The sequence below is a fragment of the Oryctolagus cuniculus genome, chromosome 14 (assembly GCF_964237555.1).
Source record: "Oryctolagus cuniculus chromosome 14, mOryCun1.1, whole genome shotgun sequence".
In the NCBI taxonomy this organism is placed as follows: domain Eukaryota; kingdom Metazoa; phylum Chordata; class Mammalia; order Lagomorpha; family Leporidae; genus Oryctolagus; species Oryctolagus cuniculus.
Genome location: NC_091445.1, coordinates 52,609,017 through 52,615,411, shown reverse-complemented (window position 1 = coordinate 52,615,411; position 6,395 = coordinate 52,609,017). Strand labels below are relative to the sequence as shown.

The window sequence follows — 6,395 nt, the reverse complement described above, 5'->3', positions numbered from 1 at the left end:
TAAGGGAAGTATAGGAAAGAATCAGACAACAAAGAAAGTCATCATGATGGGTGTTATTGGGATCCTTGTCACATGTTGTAACAAATTAAAAAAAAAAAACACTATTAAGTACCCTTATGCTCTGGTTTGACCACCTGATGAATAGGAAGCTGGTTCTAACCTGACCTTATGGACTAGGCACAAATTTAAGTACTTCGCTAAAGTTATTATTCTTATGACTTACTTTGATCTTTGTTTTTTATTCCAGCCTGATTGTCAGTCCTTACCATCTCATCACTCAGCCAGCAGATTATCATTCCCACTGTTTCACTCATAACCTGCCCTGCCCAATATGCAATTTTATGTGGATGCATATTCTCCTGTAATAGTAGTATTAAGAAGGTTCTGCAACATTTGACTTCATTCCTTGGTCCAAAATCCCCAAATCGGGTTATTTAATTGCTTCTGATTCCCCAGAGCAGAGTCTTAGCCTCCTACCAAATCATGTTTCACAGTTTCCTTATACCACCTGCTATTCAAGGCAACTTGGATACCACAATCACATTTTAATGAAATGCACATGCTAAAAGCATTACAAATAGTGCTGAGAATATCTTAGAATAAAATTATCTGAAAGACCTGAAGAAGACAGATCTGAGAACTGAAGAGAAGAAACAAAACAAAACAAAACAATAAATTGTGTCATGAGTCACTTCTAAAAATATTTTGAATCTCATTGTATGCCTAGTTTCTCCTTACACAGAAAAACTTAAGAAGTTCAAACAACATTGCTCCCTCTTTGTCTTCATCCAGGCTCTTTTCCTGTGCTGAATATTTTGCGTTTTCTGTCTCTTGGCATTATTCTGACACATGCTCTCTTTAGCCATTCCTTTCTCCTGGAAATGTTCTCTTGGTTGGCATTTCAGCTTTTCAAAACTGTTAAGTGATCTGAAGTTTACTCTAAGGATGCATTTATTTCTCCAGACTCCTTTGTGAAATGAGATCAGCACAGCCATGTAACTGGATTTGCTTTATCACTCAATCAATACTTCTTTCACGGCGAATTGGTGAGAGGAATCTCAGGGAAAGCAGTGACTGTAAGGGAAAATGAGTTTGAATAGAAATGGAGGCACAAGGGCATAGAGGAGATCTCTTTCTACAGTAATATAGAGAAAGAAAGATTTATAGGATGAGAAATATTGCCTCTGCAAAAATTATCTCTTCCCAATTTCTACAATCTTTTTTTCTTTCTTTTTCACTCTGTGTACCTTTCAATGCGCATTCCACATGTATCCTGAACTCCCCAACTTCCTTGTTTCACAGTTGTATTGGAGAGTTGTATAGGAGAGACTCCTATTTCCCTGCCTGTATTTTTCTTATGTCCTTTTAAGTTGACTCAAAGTTAACAGAAGCTGGGCCACAAATTAAAATTTTAAATTCTTTACATGATTGCCAAATACATCTTTGTTTTCATACATTTTTTTTACAATTTCTGTGAAAGCATTATTAGTAGTGTTATTTTGAATTACATTGTTAGTTCTATTTTATAAATAAGAAAACATATAAAAACATTGACAAAATGTAGTTCTTTCCAAAGTCGAAATACTTGAATGAAAAAGAGGTCAGCATGAAAATACGAACCATAAAGTTTTCTAAATTTATTAATTTCTTCAAAGTTTGCAGTGGAGTCATTTACCTTTGATTACAATGTGAAATAAAATAGTTTACGTCCAATTTTTTAAATAAATAAATGAAGAAGCAAATAAAATTTGCAAAAAATATTACATTTTAATATTAAAAGATAAATGTTAAAGTGAAAGAAAAGGAACAAAATTAATGGCCAGTAATTATGGCAGAAAAAAATGTATTTGCTTCTCATTAGTTCTATTTCATTATCCTCCAAATAACTATCCAAAAGTATTTGTATTTTCTCTAAAAACACAGTCATACTCTCATTTTCTCATTTTTTGTTCTAACAATGTTGGTGGCAGACTCCTACCTTGAACTTTAACTACAGTATCTTCATATAGATGTATAATTTCATGTGAATTTTTTAGAAAATTAAAATCTAGCAAGCATGAGCCATAGCAAAATTTTAAAAAATAAAATTATAGATGATTTTTTTATTATTGCCCTGGGTTTGTTATTTTGTTGTTTGTGTCTAAATATTTTCTATCTACATTGAAGCTCAAGTTACGTTATATATGCTTTTTATTCAGGTAATTCATTTATCATTCAAGTTAATATTTGTGATAGCAAAACAAAACACAATTATGCAATACTTCTATCACTTTTCATTATTCAACTTTTAAAGAATAGTCAACCATATCCTCTATTGCACACCAATTTTGCATTTGCTAAGAGATTTGTGTTTGTCGATTTTGTGTCAACCTGAGTTGGCTAAGGGATGCTCAGGTAACTCATAAAATAATCTCTCTGCATCTATCATGGAGAGTGTTTCTGGAAGAGATTATCATTTTAAGCAGTAAACTCGGTAATAATGATCTATTTTCACCAGTGAACTTCCTCCAATCTTTTTAGGAGCTGGACAGAACAACAGCAAAAAAAGAAGTAAAAGTGGATGCTCTCTCTCCTGAAGCTGGTATTTGTCTCCTGTCCTCACACACTGATGCTCTTTACTTTTGGCCCTACATACTCAGACTGAATTGCACCACTGGTTTTTCTGGTTCTCCAGCTTGAGGAGGTAAAGTCATGAGATTTCTTGGCCTCCATAGCTATAATCTAGAGGCAAATTCCCATAGCAAATCTTCACAGAATATCCCATTTCTGTGGAGAATTCCAACTAATACAATTATTTTAAAACTCAATTTAAAACAAGGAGTAACATAAGTATCACCAAAGGAGTCAACTGTGGGTACAGTATTGGCCTATGAGTTATCCAAGTACCTGGGTTCAGTCCCTGACTCCATTTCCTAATTTGATCACCTTGCTAATACATGCTTTGAGAGGCAGCAAACTCAAGAGTTAGGTACTGCCACCCATGTGGGAGATCTGAAATGCATTCCTGGCCCTGGACCTGGGGGTAGGAGACATTTGGGGAGTAAACCAGCAAGTGGAAGTTTTTTCTCTCTGTTTGTATCTCTCATTATTTTATCTCTGTATCTGTCTGTATTTTTTTATCTCCATCTCCATCTTTTGCCAAATTTCCTTTGGGTAGGAATACAGATGTGTGTTTGTGAGGGTATGTATGGTGTGTGTGTGTGTGTGTGTGCATGTGTGTGTATGTGTGTGAATGTAACTGACTTTTATGTTCTGTTCCCATTCCTCTCAGAGAGGACCAAATAGAAATCTGTAAAGAAAAACTGATTCTAATTTTGAAACATATTCATCTACATACACTTCTGACCATGATATTTGATGACACTATCTTGACAATCTCAAGAAAGGATAAATACATTTTAATTAGATTTGTAATAGATGTTATCAGTAGTGTAACTAAAAGTTATCTGTAGTAGTATTTAATATTTACTATTCAAATAAATTTGCCTGAACCTTCCTTAATCTGAGAAAAAAGTCATTTTTACATCTTACTAGGCATAGTGGTGATATTTTATTGTATAATTTCTCCCTTGCTGTATGTATATCTTGCCATCTCTGCTTCTAATATTTATTAATATTTTTCTCTGAGTCCTACTTTAGAAAATAAATTTTAATTCAAGCTTAGTAATTGGTTTTTGGTATTTATTTTTCACTTTTCTTTTTTATTGTTAGTTTTTTGTGTCTGTAAAGATTTTATCTTCATGTCAAGAAACACTCTATTATTCATTTATTTGTAGCAATCAATTGGCACATTATGAAAATAAAATGATTGTTTCTACATTTAAATAATTCCAGGGGCTAGTGCTGTGGCATAGTAGGTTAAGCTTTCTGCAGTGCCAGCATCCCATATGGGCACCAGTTTGGGTCCCTGCTGCTCCTGCTAACGGCCTGGGAAAGAGTGGGTGATGGTGCAAGTCTTTTGGCCCTTGCACCCATCTATGAGACCCTGAAGAAGCTCCTGTCTCCTGGCTTCATATAGCCCCAGTCCTAGCCATTGTGGCCATTTGGAGAGTGAACCAACGGATAGAAGAATCTTTTTCTCTGTTTCTCCCTCTCTCTGTAGCTCTGCCTCTCAAATAAATAAATAAATATTAAAGAAATAAATAATTTTATTAGAAATAATAATATATGTACATATAACATTGAACAGTAAACCCATTTTTTTAAAAGACATTTATTTGAATGGCATAATTACAGGGAGGCAGAGGCAGAGAGAGAGAAAGAGAGAGAGAGAGAGAGATCATCCTTCTGTTGGTTCACTCCCCAGATGGCTGCAAAGACCGGCGCTGCACCCAATCGAAGCCAGGAGCCAGGAACCAGGAGTTTCTTCTGGGTCTCCCAAGTGGGTACAGGGGCCCAAGCACTTGGGCCATCCTTTACTGCTTCCTCAAGCCATAGCAGTGAGCCGGATCAATAGTGGAGTAGCAGGCACTTGAACTGAAGACAACAAAGATCAAGCAGGCAATAACCTCATTCTATTTGAGAGTGTTGCAATTTAAAATATTCCATTATAATTATAATCACTCCTTTACCAGAATAAAAATTTGATGTTATGGAATTCTTCTATTTTCTGTCATTGTAATAAAATAATTAATTTGGGAATATCACTATCTGCGACTTCACTTGTTATGGATATGGGTGATACAATAAGCATAAGCCAATCTTTTGGCCTGCAGAGAGACTGTGGCAAGATAGAAACATGGATAAGGATAGTCAATAAGTAGAAAAAGGAATAACTCAAGTTCAAAATAATTGCTGTGTTATAGCATTCAAAAGAAAGATGTATCAATCCTTGATTCTGGGCCTGAAAGACTCCAACAGATTAGATAATGTAGATGTGATGGTAAGTGGTATACAAGGACATAGACATCCAACAAAGCAAAGCTAATGTACAACACAGAATATATATAGAAAAAATCTCTTCTCTCCATAATCAAACCAGAAAATTCGGATTTTAGCTCATAAGATAATCATTTGCAAAATAGGACCGACCATATAATGAAAGGGTTCCAGATTCAAATCTGCTTTGTAAATGTGATTGTCAGTTTCAGATGCCAGCTTGGCTAGACTACAGGACCCAGTTATTTATATGAACCCTAAAGCAGGTGTTTCCTTGGGAATACTGTTAATATCTGCAGTTGATTGATTTTATCTGAACTGATTACCTCCCAATGATCTGGGTTACTCTCATCTTATCAATTAAAAAGCTTTATACCGGAACTTAAATTATCCTGAGGGAAAGGAAATTCTGCCTCAGAACACAGCACCTGGGTAGTTTGCAGCTTCCCCTCCAAAGAAATGGACTTGCCAGTTCATCCAATTTTCTAAGCTAATTTGTTTAAATAAATCTATTTTATGCTTTTTTTCTCTATAGAAGCAGAAAAAGATTTGATAATAACCCATCATCTATCAGTGCAAAAAGAAAAAAATAAACTCAGCAAAACAGGAACACAACCAAAAACTTAGAAAACTAAAGATTACATTGTGCATAATGGTGCAACACTCAATGCTCTCTAAGTTTAGGAAAGGATGTCTTTTCTCATCAGTCCTTATACATTTTCCTAGAAGTTCTTGTTAGTGTGTTAAGACAAACAAAGAATAAAAAGATGCTTCCCTCTTAGGAAAGTAAAGTTGTTATTTGCAGGTGGCATGGTAATCTGGCAGACATTCTTACGAAATCTACCTAAAAAGTAACTTCATCAGAATTGCAGAATATATCTTAATATACAACAGTTCAAAATAAAAAAGAATTGTATTTCTATATATTAACAAACACTAAAATTGGAAATAAAAACAAGAATATAACAATGAAAGTAACATTAAAAATATTAAATGCTTAAAAATAATTCTGAAAAAAATATGCTCTAAACATTTGAAAACACGTATCCACACAAAGACTTACACTTTCACAGCAGTTCATCTCTAATGTCCCCAAATTGGGAACCCAGGTATTCATCAAGGTTAATGGAAACTCAAATTACTGGGTATCTGTACAAAAGGATACCATAATGCCACAAAAATAATTGTTGAGAGTGGGTGTCTGTCCTAGCAGCTAGGACAGTTGTATGCCCACACCAGAGTGCCTGAATTTGTTTTCGGCTGTGGTTTCTGACTCCAGATACTTTCCAGGGCAGATCTCGAGAAGCAGAGGACACGGCTCAAATTACTGAGTTCCTACCAAGCACATGATAGACCTGGATTGAATTCCAGTTATCAGCTCTACTCCCAGCCCAGCTCTAGCTGTTTTGTGTACACTGGGCAGTAATAGGAGCACTCTATCTCTCTATGCCTCTCTCTTCTCCAAATACATAATGTTTTTTTTTTTAAAGTCAAAATATTTGATTAATAATGCTTGC

The 6,395-nt window shown here is 34.9% G+C and overlaps 1 long non-coding RNA gene across 1 annotated transcript; it reads right to left on the bottom strand.

Annotated features, from left to right (window-relative positions):
* Positions 1 to 525: 525 nt before the first annotated feature.
* LOC138845217 (uncharacterized) lies at positions 526 to 6,143 on the bottom strand. Its single transcript, XR_011382105.1, has 2 exons — positions 5,942 to 6,143; positions 526 to 1,074 (listed from the first exon to the last, which is right to left on the bottom strand). It is a non-coding gene; the product is annotated as an uncharacterized lncRNA (long non-coding RNA).
* Between the last annotated feature and the right edge of the window lie 252 nt (positions 6,144 to 6,395).